Source organism: Mus caroli, chromosome 11 (genome assembly GCF_900094665.2).
Source record: "Mus caroli chromosome 11, CAROLI_EIJ_v1.1, whole genome shotgun sequence".
Taxonomy (NCBI): Eukaryota; Metazoa; Chordata; class Mammalia; order Rodentia; family Muridae; genus Mus; species Mus caroli.
Genome location: NC_034580.1, coordinates 75,863,806 through 75,886,315, shown reverse-complemented (window position 1 = coordinate 75,886,315; position 22,510 = coordinate 75,863,806). Strand labels below are relative to the sequence as shown.

At 46.2% G+C, this 22,510-nt stretch overlaps 1 protein-coding gene across 2 annotated transcripts in view; it reads left to right on the top strand.

Moving 5' to 3' along the window:
• Asic2 (acid sensing ion channel subunit 2) overlaps positions 1–22,510 on the top strand; it is a 1,137,334-nt gene that overhangs the window by 1,092,666 nt on the left and 22,158 nt on the right. The gene's annotated exons all lie outside the window — the stretch shown is intronic.

Sequence of the window (22,510 nt, the reverse complement as noted above, 5' to 3'; positions counted from 1 at the left end):
TCCACTGTGTGAACTGACTTGCTCCACCACTACCACCACCACCACAGAGAGAAACAAACTACTTCAGTCTCACCCCTCAGAGAAGCATGCGGTGCAGCTTCAGCCAGGGACTGAAATGAATTGGGTCAAAGAGCTAAAGCTTGTCCCAGGTATGTGGCCAGTGCTGGTGGAGCTCCCATACCTAATCACAGGCTGCCATGCAATGTGTCCCTCGCCTCCCTGACACCCACCCTGAAGTAGGAGGCTAGGGTAAGGAGCAGGGATGACAGTACCAGCTGGCCGATGTCCTTTCCTCCTGGGTCAAGGCATAATTGACCATACCCATTTCTCATCGGGATCAATCAAAGAGGGCATCTTACCCCAGCCAACTGACTCAAGTCTAAATAAAGGAAGCTGCGTTTGTTTGATAAATGAGTCACGAATGCCTTCGACGCCGCACTCACTAAACCTGCACCATAAGCTTTTCCAGAATGATAAATTCTCTCCGGCATCAGGCGGTGCTGCGAGGCGCGTGTGTCCCCCCCAGACACTCGCCTGACGAATTGAAGCTCACAGACACAGCTCAGGAAAACTCTGAGTATTGATCTCCCTCACGTGACCATGATAAAAAAAAATCACAGCATCCTGAAATACTGAACTGGGAAAGCCTACAGAGACCATTTCTACTCACGGAGAAACTGGGACCCACAGAGGGAAAGTTGCCTTGGTAACTGGCTTGGCAGTAACAGGGCCTGCAGGTTTTATCAGTTGAGACACAGCCTTAGGCCAACTCTGAGAAAGAAACTGCCCCCCCCCCCCCCCCCCCCCCACCCCCGCCTCCGCCAACACCGTGGCCGCTCCCTGCCTCCCTTCTCAAAATCTGGAGGTATGCATGTGAGCCAATAAGTATGATGTAACAGGTGGGGTAAAGCTCAGGCCTGGAAAGGGGCCAAAGACAGGAGATGTGGACCCAGCATGGTCCTGATAGAGGAGCACCAACAGAGCCAGACCCTGGGCAGGTGGATGCAGACCAACAGGCAGGAAGGGCAATTTAGTCAGAGAGCTAAAGACTGAAGTTAGAAAAGTCCTAAGACCATTAGGGAGAGGAGGGAAGACAGAGTAAAGACAAGAGCACAGACCCTGGCGGTCTCCTGAAGAAAAGGAGCTTGGGTTTTACCGATGAGAGGACATGACCTGGCCTGCGCTGTAGAAAGGTGGAGAAGTTGGCCTAGCAGGGAACGGCACTTGCTGGCCAAGCCTGTCCACCGACCACCAGAGTTTGGTCCCAGTATCCACGTGGTAGGAGAAAAGTTGTCCTCTGGCCTTCACAGGTGAGTCACTCTGCCTGTGTGCACGCACAAATAAACAGATACATTGTTGTTAAGTTGTTTTGAAACATAGGGTTGCAAGACTGTGGGCACAGAGGAGGGAGAGGCAGGAAGCTGTTGCAGTAATCTGAGAGAGGCATGGCAGTCTCAAGGTGTGGAGAACAGGAGACATCCGTGTGGCTTGGGGAGAGGAGCTCTGTAGGACATATACATTCGGTGGGGGAGAGAGAAGAGGGGAGGGCATCCTGTGAAGAGGCATGCTTCCCTTCTAACTCCTAACATGAACACTTTATCAGACCTAAAAATTAAGACCCCGTGTCTCCACTGTTCTTCAGATTATACTCTGAACTTTCAAGCAGCTATCAAAAAGACATTGCGATATACTATCTGGTTAGTAAATTCTGTCTTGCTAGCCCCTACTTGGCATGTCCTTCAGTTGGAAAATTTGAGTTCATTTCAAGCACCACCTGTTTAGGCAGGGAGGCTAACTTCGGTAATGATCAGCCCTTCTGTCTGAAAAACAGCACAATAAAGGTTTATCCTCCCCGTGACTATAAGAGGCAGTGTTCCATGAAGTCATTCAGGGACCCGGGATCCTCCCATGTTGTGGCTCTGCTCTCCCCCAGGTTTTAGCTTTGTCTCCTTTCTGCGGTCAGAAGGGAAAAGAGCTTATCTAGCCTTAGCCTGGGGTCCCACCTCACTTGTAGGTGAGAACCAGTCACACATGCTTCACCAAGACTGAGCGGGCCTGAGACAAGCATCTAACACAGGAGGAAGTTGAGAAGTCCAGTTTTGGGGTACCCACAGGCTCTGTGGTGCTGCCCTGGTTCACCTGAGCAGTCTTGTCACAAATCAGTATGGAATGTTTTCTTACTGAAGATGCAGGTCTTGCCTTGATCCAAAGACCCCAGATCAGCCAGACACAGTGAGGCACACACATAATCCCAATACTTGGGAAGTAGAAGCAAGAGGATTCAGATTCAAGGCCATCCTCTGCCACAGAGAAAGATTTCAATTCAGCCTGGGTCATCTGAGGCTTTGCCTAAAAAAACAAACACAAACAAACAAACAAACAAACAAAACACATCGGGGCTGAAAAAACAGGGTAGTGAGTAAGCGCTCACCTCGAAAGCATGAGGATCTGAGTTCCACTCCAGAACCTACATTTGAAAAAGTAAATAAATAAGGATAGGTTGTGCTAATAACAGGGCTGGATCATAGGATGTGACAAACTTTTAATCCCGACAGTAGGGACATAGAAATAGTTGAGTTCTGGGGGACCTGAGGTTGACCTCTGACCCACATACACAGACTCACATACAATACAACACACACACACACACACACACACACACACACAGAGACCTTGAACCAGGTGTGTCTCACATCCCAGAGGTCACTTGGCAGACTCTAATACCCTCTTCTCCACCCTGAGACAAGCGCTTTGCCCTCCACCTGCCATCCCTCAACGCCAGGAGCTTGCTCCTAACCATGTGTGCCTCCTAATGGATGGCTCATCCCCTCCGCAGCCACAGGAGACAGCAGCTGTAAGACAGTTGTCAAGAATTACCGCAGGCTAGAGAAAGGAGCGTGACAATGAGAGAGATTCATCAAGAAGACTTATAAGCCGATTGGGCAGTTCGTGATCAGAGCTGTTTAGCTACCCACCGGGACAGCAGGATAAATTACGACCAGAAGAATTAGCAATTACAACCTTGGTGTCTTACATGGGGAGAGCCCATTCCAGTCACCTGTCTCTGCACTGGCAAAGTTTAGGGAGAAACGTCTGGCGGCACCCCACTCTGCATTTATAGCTTGCTTTGAACAACAAGAGGATGGGTTCCTGGGAAAAAGAGTGAGATTGGTATTTATAAATGATTTTTTCCCTTAGGTTAGTCTTTCAGATCTATTTTTTCCCCTCAAGTCCCATTTGGCTCTTAGCAGCCTATGACTTCTGGCATTGGCTTTCAATGACGCGGGTCCTGCTCATTCTCTCTTCCGACTAACGTCACTGTCAAGCAGCTAATGGTTCCTAAACAAGCATGGCAGCCCACACATGTAACTGCCACTTAAAGAATCCAGGGTTAAACCTGGAAAAATTACAGATCCTTAAATAATTAAAATAATTTCTGCTCTTGACCAGAGAGAACTTGGGTGAGGCTTTACAGATTAGACTTGCTTAAGACAAAAAAAGAAGTGTGTATTGGGTGTGTGTGTGTGTGTGTGTGTGTGTGTAAGGTATGTATGTGTTTGTGTGGTGTGTATGTGTGTGTGGTATGTATGTATGTGTGTGTGGCATGTGTGTATATATATATATATATATATATATATATATATGTATGTATGTGTGGTATGTGTGTATGTCTGAATGTGTGTGTTGTATATATGTGTATGTATATATGTATGTATATATTGTGTGGTATGTGTGTATGTGTGTGTGGTATATGTATATATGTGTATGTATGTGTGTATGTCTGAATGTGTGTGTTGTGTATATGTGCATGTATGTATGTATGTGTGTATGTGTGTGGGGTATGTGTATATATTTGTATGTATGTGTGGTATGTGTATATGTCTGAATGTGTGTGTTGTGTATATGTGCATGTATGTATATATGTGTGTGTGGTATGAGTGTATGTTCATGTGGTGTGTGTGTGTATAGTTTGTGTGTATGTGTGTGTAGTATGTGTATATATGTGTATGTGTGTGTGGTGTGTGTGTATGTCTGAATGTGTGTGTGTTGTATGTATGTGCATGTATGTATGTGTGTGTGGTATGTGTGTATGTTCATGTAGTGTGTGTGTATAGTGAATGTGTGTATGTGTGGTGTATGTGTGTATATATGTGTGTGTGGTGTGTGTGTATATATGTGTATGTGTGTGATATATGTATGGATGTGTATGTGTGTATGTGAGTGTGGTATGTGTATGTGTGTATGATATGTGTATATGTATGTGTGTGGTGTATGTATGTATGGTGTGTATGTGTGTATGATATGTGTGTGTATGTGAGTCTGGTATGTGTATATGTGTGTATGTGTGTGTGGTGTATGTATGTAAGTGTGGTATGTGTATGTATGTGAGTGTCATGTGTGTATGTGCAATTTGTGCATATGTGTGTGGTACATTGTGCATGTGTGTGTGGTGTATATGTGTATTGTGTGTTGTGTATGTGTGTATGTGGTGTACCTGTGTTTGTATGTACAGATATGAATATATGTATCTATTGAGCATCCGACATACCATTAGGGAAATACTGGGTTCTGTTTGCACATCATCTCATCAAAGTCCTCCAAGATGTAGGTTGATTTCCTGTGTCATGTAAAGAGAAGTGACATTCAAAGAGGGTCAACATCTTGCTCAAGGCCACCCAGCCTGCAAGGGGGAAGAACTTAGACTATCTCCCTCCAACCTACTGCATCTTTCTACTTCTAACATAGTCCCCACCAGTTCCTACCTAGGGATTATCTGGAAAGCACCAGAGATAAATCAAGTTTGGGGGGTGGTGGTGGTGGTGGTGGTGGTGGTGGTGGTGGAGGAAGAGGAGGAGGAGGAGGTAGTGGTTTGAGACAGTCTCCTGTATTGTTGGTTGACCTTGAGCTACCCATGTAGTAAGAATGATATTGAATTCTCCTCCTCCTGCATCTACCCCTTTAGTGCTAAGATTGTGGATACTCTTCTATGCCTGGCTTTCTGCAGTGCTTGGGATGGAACCCAGGGTTTCATGCATGCTAGGCAAGCACTCAATCGACTGAGCTACACTCCTCAGGCCTTAAGTTTGTTTTTAAGCGACTGGGAACGACTCAAATTTAAACCCTCAGGGCCATAACCGTGTGCTAGTTGACTGTGGGGTCTAGTCCTCAGGATATGAGGTCATCCTCTCCTTCCAATAAGAAGCATGGCAGTGACTCAGAAAGAGAGCTGGCAGGGGTGAAGATGGGAAAAGAGTGGGTTCACTGTGCAACAGGACCAGGGGCCTGAAGCTGTGGGTTCATGTGGTCTTGAGCCAATCACCTAGGATCTGTGGGCATCAATCATTTCATCTGTGGGATGGTGGTATGTCTTCATCAATAGTAAGAGGAGCCTTGAGCAGAGCTTCCTGGGACAGGAATCTCCCAATGAGTCTCTAATAAAGCCATCTTCTTCCCTAGGCTACTAGTTGTCACCTGGTATTAGAACAAGCAAGACCACTTGGTTGTGAGGAACATAGGAGACTGGTTCGTGACCTCAACATCAGGCTATCCCCAGAAGTGGAATTTCAGGCAGGATTCTTCATGTCTCTGCTGCAGTCTTCTTGCTTGTGTGACAGGGATACCAACAGTCCTCCCTCAGATAGATCTCTGTAGAGTGTCGATGGATGGGTATTAGTCATGATCTCCACTCAGCTTGTCTCCTATCATGACTGTGCCACTGTCTCAGAGCTGTGACAGAGACGTGACTCATACCACTTTGGAAGGCTAGTTCCCAGGAGTTGCTTATGGACTAACGGCTTGAAACTGCTTATCTGAGACGGTAGAGACTTGAAGGAGAAAGCCTGCTTCAAGGACCATCTTACCACAGCAGCAGAAAGAGCATCTGGGCATTTTGTGGCTGAAGTCAGTGTTGCTTATTATCTTCCCACACTCTCTCTAAAGCTTCCACCCTTGAGAAGGCAAGCACACGTGGTGACCCCACTCATTTGAGCATCCTCTTTTTGCCAAACCTGCACCTGTGCTAACTGTACATATGGGAGGCTCTAAAATTTGTAGATGAGCTATCCAGTGGCTATGGTCAGTCAGATTCAGGACTAAGTTCCAAATGTAGCTCGTAGGCACTCAGAACAAGGGATGTTGCTACTTCAGTTCACCACCCCTAATGCTACACATCCCCCATATGGAAGCAAGTTCTCCTGAGAGATGAGTGGAGGCTGCAGGTGGTCTCTGAATTTACATCTGTAGCCTGGGAAATTTTCCAATGGTCACCACCTTCAGGTATAAAGAGACTCTATGGAGAAGGTTACAGTTACAACTTCCTAGTGCAGGCTCTATTTTTCCCCACAAGGGGGAAGCACTGAGCAAGACACATCATCCAGCAGGTCCCAAGAGCTCAGGCAAGGTGAACACCTCCCTTCTCCTCACCTTACACTCCACAAGAAAAAGGTGCTGTTCCAGAAGAAGAAAGAAGGAGAGGAAGGAGGAGGAGAAGGTGAAGGATGAGGAGGAGGTGGTGGTGGAGGAGGAAAAGGAAGGGATGGAGGAGGAAGAAGAGGAGGAGGAGAAAGAGGAAGAAGAAGAAGAAGAAGAAGAAGAAGAAGAAGAAGAAGAAGAAGAAGAAGAAGAAGAAGAAGAAGAAGAAGAAGAAGAAGCACCACTGCCACCACCTCTGAGCCCTAACTCCATGACAAATGGTGTGAATATGACAGTCTATGTGCTAACTTGTTTAATAGTACCTCTGACCCTATGCCCTAAATATCAGTATAGCCATTGTGTGAATAAGGAAAGCAAGGCCCAGAGATATTTTAAACCTTACCAAGACTCCCACAGTACAATGACCACAGCTGCAATTAACTGAACACCTACTCCACAGTAGGCATTGTGCAGAACCCTTGGTAACCATGAACTCAGTTACCATGCTCATCAAATCTAAGATAACCATGATGACCGTAAGAGTCATGGGTATTCTATGTGCCAGTTGGAAACAAGAGAGAAACTAGAACACAGTGCTACGAGGTCACTGATGATAACGCATTACAGACATTTTTGGAGGTAGAAACATGTACATCCTAACTGATAGATAGAGAATCTGCACTGCAATGAGATCAGCTGGTAATCCTAACTTACTGATGGGGAGACTGAGTGACCACATGAAAGAACTGGAGTCCAAGCCCAGGTTTGCCTGTGGCTGTAGCCCAATCTTCTTACCACCCCTCCCTCATGCTGACAAGTACCCTGCTAACCCTTCCCCCAGGACTTTCCCTTTGGTCTCCAGAGTAAACCTGAAGGTTGGTATCTGTGCCTACACATCCAGAAACAGAGCTGAGAATGAAACTCCAGACCTGCAGAGTCCTGAAGTTCCATGGGCTTCACAGCATCACATGTCACAGGTATTCTCTACAAAAATTGACCTTGCTCCATTGAGCCACCTGAGAAAGTAACAATTCAGGTCATTGCAGGACCCACCTGGAAAAGTGAGGAAGTCTGTGGCCAGGCCCCATCCTGCCACCCGGCTCTCTTTTGGTGGAAAATACAGACATTCCACTCTCTACAGCCATATCTCACAGGCTCACCTGGGAAGCAGAGCCATGGCCCATGGACAAAGATCCAAATTCAGCCTCTGAATTTCTCACTTTTTCTCAAGCTATGGAAAAAAAAAAAGCTTGACAAACAGCAACTCAAGGGAGGAAGGATTAAATTTGGCTCACAGTCAATCATGGTTGGGAAGAAAAGGCTGTGGGAGGGTGATGCAGCTGGTCGCATTGTATCCATAGCCAAGGTGATGAAGTTGGTCACATTGTATCCATAGCCAGGAAACAAGGGCGAATGCTGAAGCCACTTAGCTCTCTCCCTTTTCCCTTTATATTCATTTCTTACCCATAAGCTGCTACCACAGAGTCTGGGTGGGTCTTCTCAATTAAACCTGTCTGGAAACACGCTACAGACCCACCCAGAGATATGTCTCCCAAGTGGTTCCAAATCCAGGCAAGTTGACAGAGGAAATTGGTCATCAAAGACTCTAAGCCCAGGAAGGAAACCTCAAAACTCAGACACAATTCCTGTCCAGGAGTCGTGGAGTGCTAAGTACATTTGATGACCCAGGGCTTTAACCCAAAAAAATAGATTTCAAGGCCAAGACTCCACCACTTGTGGAATCTATTTTTAGTCAGGGGGACAGGAGGCTTTTAAGGTGTTAAAATAACTCTGACCTGTGCCATGACCTCTTGACTTGATTTCCCCTTCTGTGAAATGTGAGTAGCAGCCGTGGCAGGTGGAGCACACTCATTAGAGTAGATATGGATGGTCTAGAAATTTAGGCCCTTGATCTGGTTTTAGGAGGAAAAATCTTTCCAGCTATAGGTTAATCTTAAAGATGAATTCTAACAACAACTCACTGACCAAGCCCAGTTGCTCAATACATGCCATCACAAGGCATATAAGACTCGGAGGCTTAAATGAAAGATACCTACTTCCTCATGGCTCTGGGGACTGGAAGTCCAAGATGCCAGGGCTGGTGTCTGACAAGACTTTATTTAAGACTTACCTCCCCTGGTGTTCTCAGAAAGCCCTTCTCTGTATACATAGGGACAGAGAGGTCTGTGTCTCTCCCTCTTCTTATAAAGACACCAGGACAGACCCTATGTTCTTATTTAACATTAAATTATTCACCCAAAAGACCTGTTTTCCCATACAGTTACTCTGCAGGAAGAGTTTCATCATAGACATAGGGAGTAGGTATACCATCCACAGTAGATTGTATCCGTGTTAAACTCCAGAGGCAGGTGGTGTATTGGTCTTGTTACAGCAGTCCTTCCTAAGGGCCTAAGATAAAGTCACATAGATAAAAGGTCGTATGTGCTCGAAAGTATTTCATGGATGTTTATTGACAGTCTTTAAAATTAGTACAAGATGGGGACTAGAGAGATGGCTCAGCAGTTAAGAGCATTTGATACTCTCACAGGGGACCAATGTTCAATTCCCAGCACTCACATAAGATCTCTAACTCCTGTACCAAGGGATAAATGCCCTTTCCTGGCTTCTAGGGGCACCCACCTGCACATGGTGCATATACACACCACACATACACATTAAATAACAAAATGGGTTTGTTTGTTTGTTTGTTTTTTAAATAGCACCATCCAAGATTACCAATTCATCCACACAGATTGGCATGGTTTAGTGGAAAGGAAAGTGGATTTTTTAAGGTTGTGAAGTAGCCCTGATCTGTGTAAGAAACTGCTTAGCAGAGCAGGGGAGATGGCTGTCGGTAAAGTGTCTACCACGCCAGCATGAGTACCCAAGTCCAGATCCTCAGCATCTATGCAAAAGCCTAGCAACCTTGGGATGGGATTGTGTGGTCAGGTGGAGACAGGAGGATCCCTGGAGCTTGCTAGCCAGCCAGTCTAACTGAATCTGTGAGCTCCAAGTTTGGCGATAAGTCATATCTCAAAAGATAATGTGGAAAAAAGTAGAGAAAGACACCAGACATCTAAAATGTCCAGCCTTCCTGCACACATGCATGCACATATGTACATACTTATAGAAACATATACACAGCACACACACACACTCACAAAGAGAAATGAGTGCCCAGAACTAAAGTATTGCTAGAGATGGGGACAGGAATGTTCCATTTGGCGGACCAACGAAGAGTGATAGATTTGCATAAACCATCATGAGCTCTTGTGAGAATTAATTATTTAGGGATTTGTGGTACACAGTGTGGTGCCATCAACATCAAAAGCAGGGAGCCAGCCTAGACATGAAGCAGGTCCCCAGCTAGCATAGGGCTGAGCTACAAGGCAAAGATCCAAGAGATCGGTGGTCGTCTAGGAGCTAAGTGCCAAGAGTATGAACCTCAGATTTCAGAGCTCACCCTCACAGAATCCCATGGAAGACAACCATGCTTTATGCCTGGGGAAGTCCACCATTTCCCCCATGGAAAGCCCCAGGAAGGGATTGAATGATAAATGATGGATCCCGTGGCAACTGCTCTGTGTGAACAGGCCTCTGACTCAGCCATCTGGGCTCAGGGATGCCGCAGACCTTGATCACAGCATGTTACAGATGCAGAGAGGAGAGCCTTCCAGGCTTCCACGCATGGGCTCTAGGGTAGATCCTGTCACACGGGAAGCCCTGTCACTGCAGTATGTCCCAAGGGAGGTGATGCATCTGCTAAACCTCTGCTGATGGAGTGCCAGCTGCCACAAAGACGAACTATCCAACCCCTGGCTGGAAAACGAACATGACCATCAGCTGTCCATGCAGGGACTCAGACCATCAGGTTGGTACCTATGCCTGGGCTCAGGCTTCCTCTTCCATCTTCTCTCATTTCCAAAGAGCACATAGAACTAAAGCCAACCCTATCGCAACTGCACAGAGCTGTGCTTCCAGTGAGCAAACGCCCTGGGGGGTATATACCGACCTGGATCCAACTCTAACTTTAAATGCTGTATGATGGCACATGCCTGTAATCTTGGCAGTAAAAACACTTAGAAGACTGAGGCAGAAGGATTACTAGTCTGAGGTAAGCCTTAACTGTGATACAGCAAAAACCTAGGTTACTTTTATTCTTAAAAGGGAAAGCAATAATAAAAAGATTCCCATTCAAAAAAAAAAATAGACTGTGAATGGAAATGGATCTAAGCCCCATCAACACTCTGACCCCGTCCCCAGCGCCTCCTCCCCCACGCCTACAAGAATGTCCCCAGTGCCATGTAAATGTAATGTATTTTAAGGGGAAAGAGTGGGAAGATGGGAGTTGGAGATGGATGGCTAGCCAAGGAGCTGGTGAAGCCAGATGGGAATGCAGTGGTAGGAAGCAGACTGCTCAGGATCACCCCAGCGTACTCCCTGGAGGCGCCATTCATGCCTCAGGCCACATGAGTGGAATAAGAGGTTGCTGTTGTGCTATGTAGTCTACCCCTTGCGTGGCTGGATCCTGGCGGCGGCAGCCGCTGAGAGGTCCAGGTTCACATACAAAGGATGCTCCCACCGACCCCTTCTGGTTTGTTCATTTCATGATGTTGGAAGATGAAAGATGGACCCAGGAATTTTCTAAGAGCAATTTGAAACCCAGCTCACCACTTACGGAGCTTATAGAGAGGGAGTGGGAGTCAGAAAGAAGGACTCCGAAAACTGCATCACCAACGCTGATCAGATATGGGGCCTGAACTGGGAAGGACAAAAGCCACACTTAAAGCAAGGACCTGGTGCCTGAACAGAGGGCCTAAAACCTGGCTGAGCTCTGAGAGGTGAAGTACTTACCCCACACAGTGAGCTTTCAAGTAGATGACCAAGCCAGGCCAGCGTGACTTGCACCAAGCTCATGGCTCCAGTTAGTTTTCCACCACCCCACCTTCATCTCTACTTCGCTCCCTCTCATTCCAACCAGCAAATCACACACCAAGAAAACTGCTGAAGACGGCTGGGATCACCCACAGGTGTTACCCAGAGGCCATTAGAACACCACACCTTCATCACAGACACTCAGAAGACACATCTGCCAGGAAAGCCGCAACACTGGGAAGCTAACTGGAAGAGCTTCCCGAGGGGTGGACTCTGCAGGGCCATACCTACTAGGATGTGTGTGTCCTACAGGAGAATCTTCAGGCACTCAGCTAGCGCCATGTCAGGCCTGTTCCCTAGACACCAAGCACTGGCCACAGCCTGCCACTCAAATGCCAGTTTCAATGCATGACCTGAGGGGCCTGCTTGAGGCGAGGCCTCTTTATATGCTTTACTTTTTTAAATGACACTGTTTCCCCATGCTGTTTCTTCTCATCAAAACACCCTCCCCGTGCCTGATCTTCTTGCATTCAAGACTCAGTTCCTCACGAAGTCTCTCCTGTGCCTTCCTCCCGAGTTGGTCTGACCATGCCTTCTCTGAGGCCCTGCACCCCTGTATTTTATTGTTCCTCTACAGTACCTGGCTTGTTAGGTCATGTCTACTCTTTCTAGATTCTTATCCCACAGGCATAGGAACCATGCTATTCATCCTCAACTCGTCAGTTCCCAGCAGTGTCCCTGAAACACTGGGTACTGTTTCCTGGACACATGGAAGATGTGATGGATGGATAGATGGATAGATCGATGGATGCATGGATTGATGGATAGATGGGCAGATGGATAGATAGATGGAGAGACAGATGGATGAATGGTTATGGATTATAAATGGACGGACAGATGGATGAATGGATGGATTATAGATGGGTAGATGGTTGGTTGAATGGATAGATTATAAAGAGATGAATGGATTATAAATGAATGGATGGATGGTTGCTTGGGTGGATGAATGAACTTGATAGATGGATAGATGCATATTGGAGGGTAAATAAATGGATGGATGATATTGGAAGAATTGATGCATGGGTGGGTGGATAGATGGATGGATAGATACTAAAGAGATTAACGGGTGGGCAGATGATAGATGGTTGGACAGATAGATGAAAATAAAACTGCAGAAGCTGTTTCTGTAGCCATGACATCATATCTACAAACATCCTCATTTGCCACCGAGTAGAGCTAGCGCGCCCCGACGTGAAAAGTTACATTTGAGCAAGATGCATTGCCATCTTTCAAAAACACAGCAACATTCTTCTTCTGCAGAGACAATTTACATTTTCTGTTCTTGTCACATCCTCTTCCACTCACAGGCGGTTTGCAATGGATACGAACTTACAGTTTTTATTATTTGTCACAAATCACGGATAACTCACTTTTGAAATTGATCTTTGCTGCCTGGTAAAGTGCTACATCAGCCACTGCGGCTTCTGAGTCCCTGGCAGCAGGCACAGCAAACAGCACTGGCAACTTCAAAACGCGGGCAGGGAGTGGCTGACTTCTGAGTGAAATCCCCATTGGTCCAAACAGTAATTGGGTATACTCTTGCTTAAGAGAGCAAATCCAGCCACTGCTCTTACAGGGAAGGGGAGCTCACTCTGTTTCTATAGTGCATAATAAGCTTTGCCCGGTCCCTGAGAATATTTAGCCGTGTGTGGTTTGCATTTGAAGCCTCTCAGCGTGGAATGCTTCCTCTCAATTCCAATTTCAGTTAAATGGTGGTAGTTAGACAAATCTTTGGGGGGGGCATCTTTGATTGACTGGTAAAGCCTGTCATACATCCAGGATAAAGGGAAAGGGCACAGTCACGTGGTGTGCCTTCTAGAGCATCATCTGCTCTACACTGCACCTTAAGATTGTCCTGGCTGAGCCCATGTGCTTTAGATGGGCTGAAGCTGTGAGAACAGTGAGAACAGTGAGTCAGCAGCAGAGCCTGGATTTAGATGGGTCCTGACACTGCAGTCAGGTAGACCCTAGTTCAAATCCCACCCCTGCTACATCTCAGCAGTTTGGTATTAGATAAACTAATACTGAAGCTTGCTCCTTTGTGAAGTGGGGAAAACAGACATTTGCTGGCAGGATTGTTATAAAAGTAAACCATTCAATATTTTCCATATTGGGGAGGAGGTGGTCTGAAGAGCCTCTGTTGCCATCCTTTAAACTTTTGCATCAGCCTACATCTATCCGCATGGTAACGACCTCGGTTCCCTGTGGACCCCACCCTGTGTGGTATATTGGAATACACAGTCCTTGGAAGGTAGCCATTGAGAAGGACAGGCAGCTGGGTTTTAATCCCTTCTCTGCCACCCACTAGCCATGCGAGCATAGTTGCTTCCCCGCTCTGGACCAATCTAGACAGATTCAACAGAGATCACTGAAGCAACAACCCATATGGCAAGTATCGGGATTCAGTAAGTCTACACCATAAAAATGCTTTGAACTGTACCTGGCCTGAGCAAGAACTCAAATGCCAGCTATATTTCCAATGCCTGTTAGCCGACAGGCAGACATTTGGGCAGTAGAACTTCACACCAAATCGTTGTGAGGTTTTAAAGCGATGACCTCAAAGCCAGGCATATAATAGGTACAGACCAACTGAGAGATTCTATTGCCCCATCTCTTTACAGCAACTATAGCTTGGTCCTGAGCCCATCCTCCATGCTCCGACCTTGCGGGATGAACTTTCAGTGCAACAGGGCAGAGGCGTTAAGACTGTGCCTCCTCCCTTCTGGCTGCCTGAAAGGACATGTGTCCCCTGAGACCCCTCAGATGCCTGTGTTACCAGCTGATTGGTGGATTTGATTCTAGTGTTTTATTTGATTTTAGAATTGTTTAAAAAGGAGCACAGTATAATCATTTGCGAACACACTTAAATCACTCGGCAGGATGCAATAAAAACATCAAACTCAAAATTACAGCTCAAAAGGCAGGCTCTGATTTCTCCTCCTCCTGGGTGGGCAAGATGGAAGTGTGCACATGTTTTAGAAAGTAGGGAAAGGATTCACATGACATGGATAAAAGCAGAAGAATCTCAGGTTCTAGAACCTGGGTCTCCTCAATGCACAAGACCCCTTAGTGATAGGTCAGAGGTTGAATGCCACATTCAAGGTCACACGAGGAAACCTAACTATAGACTAGTCAAAGACCCAAATGTGGTCCAGTCCTAAGCCTGCCACAGTGCAGACCCATGGAGACCAGAGCACTGTATCCTCCTTGCTAACCCTCAGCTTTGCTGTCTAGAGAATGGGAAAGAGAAATGACCTGGGGTACCTTGGCACGTGCCTCAAGGTAATAATATTAATAGGGCTTCAGGGGTACAGAAGCCTCTTGAGTGTGAGCACCCCACTTCATTCATCTCTGTAGGCTCTGGGACCTGAAATATTTGGGGGGGGGTGGATGACGCACTTGTCCAGTCAAGCTGAACCACTGGCCTGAGACTCCTGATAAGAAACTGTGGGTGGACTACACCCTAACCCCCACCTCCTGCATCCTTGAAGAGGCCATGTCACCTTGACTGAGCAATTCCTCCTTGGTGGGAGCTTTGCTGAGGAGCTGAGCACCCCTTTGACTGCATTCTCTGAGAGACATGACAGAGAGGGAATTTCCCCTTTCCCCTTTGGCGCCTAAGCCATTCCCCCCTCCCCCGGATGAAGGCTTGCTGCTGGCTCTGAGCCAGGGTCACGCTGGCCTTGTCCTGATCTAGTTCTCCAGACAGAAAGAGGGAAGAAAACCCACTCTAAGCCAAATATTAAAGCAGGCAAGTGGACTGAGAGCAACCTGCCCACTCAGTACCCTGGGCCCTGGCTGGCCCTGCACCCTGATTTACAGACAACTTTGAAGAGGCTGGAAGAGTTTAACAGCTACACACTCCAGACCCCTGATTTTATAAGTAAGGCTCTGAGGGACTACCATGTTGGCTCAGCAACTCTCTCCTCTCAATCTCAGCCAGTGCATCTCATTCCTGATACAGTCTTGGCAACGTGGTCCAAAACCAAGCAGGCAGGGCTGCAGATAGAAGACCCCAGAAGCCACACAAAATAAGGGTGTGCTACAGTTTACCAATATGTGTTTGTGTATCCGTGTATGCTCATATGTGTGCAGTTATACACTCAAATGCGCCTGTCTGTCCATCTCCACAATCACATGAGAACACACTCAGTTGAGTTTTTTTGTTTGTTTGTTTGTTTTAAGACATGAATTCTAGGGATCAAACTGTCATCTTCATACTTGCAAAGCAAGCCTCAGATTGCATTTCTGAGTCACTGATAGGAGAGCAAAGCCAGGTGGCCTATCGGTTCCACTGCCTGTGTCCCATGAGGCTTCCCCTGAGTCAGGGACACAAGATGGTGATAAGGACACCCATGGAGACTATAGTTTCGACTTCTTCAACATCCATTATGCATCAGGCACTCTTGGGGATGTTCCATCTTGTTATGCAACAAGGCAGAAAAACCTTAACATCCTGCCTTGAGAACTCCTCTTCAGGAGAGAGCTGCCTTTCCCCTAGGAAAACCCCGTGGGGAGGTGAGACTCTGTGAGAAAGGATGTGGCCACATGCCAGGACTTCAGAGGAGGATGGTGGTGCCTAGGATCCTGATGCTGCTTCTGGAGAAAGTCGGAAGGCACCTGAGCTGCGATCAAGGAGGCAGCAGAAAAGAAGAGGAGATGGGGCAAGATGAGGTGAGGTGAAGAGACAAGAGAGCCTGCCCCAGCTCACCTGGACATCTTCCCTGGGTCCCATGATCTTGTGCCAGTGGGCTTTCTGCAGAATTTAATCACCGGCTGCATTTTATACAAGGTCTTTATTATGGTTTGAGTGGGAACTGTCCCCACAGGCTCATGTGTGTTAAAGCTTGGTCTCCAAATGGCGGTGCTGTTTAGGGAAATTATGGACCCTCTGAGACCTTGCTGCTGGACAGAGGCCACTGGGGAGTGTAGCTTGAGGTATAGCTTGGCCCTTCTTCTGGCTTGATTTCTGCCTCCTGCTTAGCATCGTGCAATAATAAGCAGCTTCCTCTGAAAGCGTGAGCTAATATAACCCTTCCTCCTTTGTATACTTTCTGCCCAATTCTTTGCTCACAGCAAAGAATACCGTTGTGATGTCGAGCGGACTGGAGAGATATCATCTGAGGATCACAATTGGGTTACACATATATGCCCTTATCAAGGTCAATCTGTCGGCATCCCTCTGAGGAGTTCAAGATGGGAGCTCATGCTTGCATGGCACATCAGAAAGGCCAAGACGCATGTTCAAGTTCCCCCAACTCAGTAGTTCAACAGTGCCTGAGTCAACTCCTGCTTAGTCTGAACCACAGAGTATAACTCTTAACAAGGCCAGGACTCTACAACATGAGGGGAAGAGATCAGAAGCCAGGCTAGAACAAGACTAAGGGCTTAGCCTTGCCATGGACTCTGAATGTGTTTTCCAGGTCCTAGAGGGATACCATTCAAGAGAGCAACATGTCCACTCCCTGAAGCAGGAAGTTAAAAAGTTGATAGAAGGGTTAGGTGGGTGTTGGGTAGCCATCAGGTATGCCAGCTAGGCCTCCCTGTCTCACTCTCCTCTCCTCTCCTCTCCTCCCAAGCCCTCAGTACTTCCAGCATCCTCTCAATATCTCCTTCTAACTTGGAGCCTCAGACAGTGGGCTGCAGATACAACAGGGATAGGTCCCGAAAGATGGACCAGGGCCTAAGATACAAGCTTACGCCACTAAGGACAGCTGGAACTCCAAAAGAGCACATCAGGCTGTAGCGCCACCTGCTGGTAAGTCTCAGACCTTAGGTCTGGGACTGTCTGAACCCTTTAGAGGTTGAAGTACACAGGGATGACACCAGACAGAGGAGGGGCAGTCATTTCCTTTATATAAACTTCGTTATATAAAATGAAAAGCCTGTGGAAAGACCCTCAAGCAATGTAGGGCGAGGGAAAGAGAATGCAGTCCTTACTTTGATTTGCTCACAAATTTAAGCCAGTTATCGAAGTCACCAGCTCTGTGATACAGTGTTGTCAGGAAATGCAAGGTTCAAGGCTCAATCCAGGTGTTTTTCCTCTCTTCCTGACTGGCTCATCCACCGTCTGTTATAATCATGAACTCTACCATTCATGATTCTAGCTCTCTAGCTCTCTCTCCTAGAACCTGATCTCAGGATCAAGCGAGTGACCTTTTAACTCACATGTGTGTGTGTATGTGTGTGTGTGTGTGTGTGTGTGTGTGTGTGTGTGTGAGAGAGAGAGAGAGAGAGAGAGAGAGAGAGCTAGCTTCCAGAATCTACTTGTCACACTCCCCTGGTGCTGGAGTTACAGGTACACACAGCCACACTCAGCTTCCTATGTGAGCTTTGCACTCAAGTCCTTATGTTTGCAAAGCAAGCACTAAGCTATCTCCCTAACTCCTAGCCAGAAAGGCAGGAGAAACAAGGAGCTTCTCTGGCCCATGGTAAAGAGAACCAGAAAAAAAAAAAGAAAGAAAGAAAGAAAACAGAGTTAAAGCTGGAGATATGGCACGATTGGTAAAGTGCTTGCCCTGCATTATGAAGTCCAGGGTTCGATCCCCAGCACCACATAAAACGGCATGTGGTGGTACAAATCCTAGCACTTGGGAAGCAGAGGCAGAAGGATCCAATCCTCAACATCCTCCTTAGCCTCAGTGAGCCTGAGGCTAGCCTGGGATGCCTGAGACCTTGCTGAAAGAAAGAGACATGGGTGGAGAGGAAGGAAGGAGGAACGGATGGGGGACTGTATGTGATGTGAATGAGCACATAGCCATGACCAGGAAGCGCTGAATCTATCAAGTCAGATGAGAAGACTTATAGCTGGGCTTGAGGGGTGGGAGTGAAGACGCCATAGAACACCCGAAGCCACCGCAGCCCATGACACATTGGAGTTCAGAGCAGGGTTTAGGTCATTCTGCTGTGTCATTCTAGAGTTCCAACTGATGGTCTGAAAAGACTTTAGAGGTTATCTCGTCCTAATGCATAGCCAATACCTGAATCTCTCTCCTCCAATCCCAGCCAATGAGGATCCACTCCCAAGAGTATAAGGATAATTTCATTACAGTTATACTGGTGGATTAGAAAGCTCTCTGTGTTGAGAACAATCCCTCTTTAGGATTAAATAAGGTAGTGCATTTAGCATGCCCGCCACAGTGTCTATAACATCAAGAAATGTTATCTTCATCTCTGCCTCCCTTGTGACAACTACTCCTGTGTCTGTCTTTCCCTTGGGATGTCAGAAAACAAACCTAATTCTTCTTCCCTGAGACAGTCCTTCAGATAGCTGAAGACAGTGCTTCAGGGTCCCTTGAGGCTCCACTTGCCTCAGATAAACAAATACTCCAACCCACTTGCAGACACTCATTGGTAAGCGAGAGCCGTTGCTGTGTGCGCTATGGTTACCAAGCTGCTGCTGTGTGTATGAGGCTTCAGCGATGCTTATGAAGCAAAGGACAAGGCAGCCACAGTAGAGCAGCCAGGCTCTGAATCAAAACCTCTGGGAGGGACAAACATGGAAGCAGCTGGCCTGGACCAAAGTTGAGCTATTGAAAGAGCTCTATCAGGCTACACCACGTGTCACCCATTTTGATGACTCATCTTTTTTCCCCCCTGAGACAGGGATTCTCTGTGTAGCCCTAGCTGTCCTGGAACTAGCTCTGTAAACCAAGCAGGTCTCAGACTCACAGAGATCCACCTGCCTCTGCCTCTGCCTCTGCCTCTGCCTCTGCCTCTGCCTCTGCCTCTGCCTCTGCCTCTGCCTCTGCCTCTGCCTCTGCCTCTGCCTCTGCCTCCCAAATGCTGGGAGGAAAGGTGTGCGCCGCCGCCATCTGGCATTGATGACACATCTTAGTAGAAGAAAAGTAAGTCAAGGGGCTGGGAGCATAGCTTGGGCAGTTAAGTGCTTGCCAGGCAAGCATGAAGATCTGAGTTCAATCCTCAGAACCTACATTAAAAAAAAAAAAATGCCAGGCTCTGTGGTAGGCTCCTGTAATCCCACTTCCGGTAGACAAGCAAGCCTTAGAGTTTGCTCACTAGCAAGTTTAGGAGAATAATCAAGTCACAAATCGTAGTGTGAGATCTTATCTCAAAAAACAAGTCAGGTGGTTCCTCGGGAACCATGACTGAGATTGACATCTGGTTTCTGCAGGCACTTGTACATATGCAAGTGCACACCCATATAGGTAGCCACACACATGAATATTTGCACACACCTAGTACATACCACAAATATGCACATACACATATACATACACAAGGAGAGACAGCGAAAGAATTAAAAAGACACAGAAAAATTCCCCCATTACTATCACAAAATTAACTCACATCATCTTGGATCCCCAGCCTCTGTCAAAGGACTTCATGCATCCCTTCCCAAATCCCATTCGTTGCTTTTAGAAACCGATCTTAAGCAACATGGCTATGTAATGCATCCTAAAACCTGGATCCTGGCCTTCTGCTTAGAGGTGATCAACCCTCAAATGTTCTCCAATAAGGTCCAGAGGGAAGCAGCGGTCTCTCCAGGAGCACCGGGAAGCTCGTGTGGAAGTGAGGTCTGTTCACAGATGCCGAAGAGGAAGATGGGAAAGAAGGGGAGGAGACCTGGAGGTCCTCCAAGGCCGGCTTCTGGTTCTTTCTATTTGATCCTTTCTAGATATGGGGGTTGTGAGGCAGGGAAAAACTTAAGGTTGGCACCAGAAATTCCTGGAACCACCTGCTGGCTCCAGCCCTCACTGAAGCGCGATCCCATACAATGCATTTAACCTTTTTCTGAAACTTTTTTCCCCATAAATAAAATAAAAACAGGAATGCCTGCATCAAGAGAGGCCTGTGAATATTATATTAAATAGGCATTGAGAGTTTAAGTTCCCAGTAGTGCTGAGCAGCTAATAACCGTCCAGCTAGCTCTCACAAAGTCTAGATACAAGATTTTATAGCCGGTGTCTGAGAGTATGCCACAGAGAAAGCAAAGCAGTCAGCGGCTGGGGAGTGCACAGCCTTGAAGTCACACTTGGTGAAACAGGCGCTTATTTACCTGACCTGTCTCCCACGTGGACACCTCAAAGTTCTAAAAGAATACTGAGGCTGGAGTTCAATTAGAGACCAGCACGCATCGAGTTAATGAGCCAGAAACCAGAATTCGGGGTTGCCAAAAAGACTGGAAACAGGAAGGGAGAGTCTAAAGAAAGGACTTCAGGAGTCAGCCCTAGGTTTTTATGTACGTGTTCCTCAAATCCTAGGCTGAATTTTCAATGTCATGTAAATGAATACAGAGCATAGGGGTGATGGGAAGAAAACAAGAGCGGAGAGAGTAGAGCAACCATCGCAGCAGCTGCCACTGCCTGGGAGGAACGAGCCATAAACAACCTGGGCTTCCCACCGAAGCCACAGAAGTGTCATTCTTTGGGAGTTAGCTCATAGCCCAGGATTGTAAGCCAAACTAAAATATATCCACCCTTACTGCCACAAAACCAAAGTGCTTCTCTATAAATTTAACTGTGCCTAGAACTCTGATCCACACTAGAGGAAGATAAGCTATCCTGAGTCTCTAAAGCAATCTACCCACAATGTCTAGTGTGCAAATTACTAGATGACACACAAAGAGAAAACCATGAAAATAATCAGAAACCAACAGATCTACATCTACCCGCAGTGTTAGAAGGCAGTAAGTTTATAATAATAACATTGAACCTGTTAAGTAATTTTGCTGAAAAGAATGTAAATAATGACAGATTTTGTTTTCTTAGGCAAGATTTGGAAATGTTTTTAAAGAAACCAAATGGATATTTTAGAACTGATAAATGAAGTGTCTGGCACATATACCTTGTTGTGTGGGATCAATAGAAGATTAGACACACAACAGGAAAAGGACCATCACACTCAGAGGCAGTTGAAAGAAGTGATTCAAGTGGTAAGAGCTCAGAATAGGGCTCAAAAAGTGTGTCCCGTGCAAACATAAAGGCCATGAGTTTGAATCTCCAGCATCCATGTAAAAATCCAGGATAGCAACGCAAACTTGACATCTCAGCGTTGGGGAGGTAGAGACCGGTGGATCCCTGAAGTTCACTGGATGGCCAGCCTACTCTAACCTGTGAGCTTCAAGTCCTGTGAGAGGCTCTGTTTTTAAAACGAAGGGGAAGAGTAATTGAGAGAGACGGCCACTGACAACCACTGGCTGCCACATGCACACACACAAACAAACACTTGCACACCCATAGCCATAGCCACACACACACCAGAAATTGTTCAAGTGGAATACAAAAAAAAGAAAAATCTGATTAAAAATAAACAGAGCTCCATTGACAATATATTGAGCCCGTACAAACTATATAGAAAGAGATTACACCATATATAAAATTGGCATTCCAGAGAAGAAAGAAGGAAAATAATTAAAGAAATATTGATTTGTCTTTTTCTAAATTCGTTCAAAAGCATCATTTCACAGATCCATGATCTTCAGCAACCCAGACAATAAAAATACAAAGAAAATCACACCAAGAAATGATATTGCCAAAATCCTACAAAATCAAAGGTAGAGAATCAATCTTAAAACGAGAGGAGGGAGACGCAGAGAATGAATAATCCATATGGAGAATTATCAGTCATTCTCAGCAAAAACAGTAGGGGACAGGAGATGGGGTGGGGGAGCATCTTTGAAATGCTAAAAGAAAGCACTTACCCAGCTATGAGGATGTACACAGCCAGAAGAATATGCTTGAGAATGAATAAAACTACGACATTGTATAGACAGATGAAACCTGAAGAAGTTTGCCACAAGTAAACCCATTCTGGAAAAAAAATGTTGAAAAAGAATTCATGCCAGTGGAAAATGACATCAAAGGGAAGTGTGAGATCTATAGGGGAAGATGTTGAATAATCAAAATAGTGTAAGTGTGATAGATATAAAAGATACGTTTCTTTCTCATCAACTATTTTAAAAGTTAACGGGCTACTTCAGGCAAAAATGGTCTTACCAGTGTTCTGCAGTAAGTCTCTTCAGTATATGTAGAAGTGGTAAGCACCATAGTATAAAGGACAAAACATATAAGTAGGCTGCCTTGTGATGTAATGCAACATTTTTTTTCTTTTTTTTTTGATTTTTAATATTTTTATTACATATTTTCCTCAATTACATTTCCAATGCTATCCCAAAAGTCCCCCATAGCGCCCCCCACTTCCC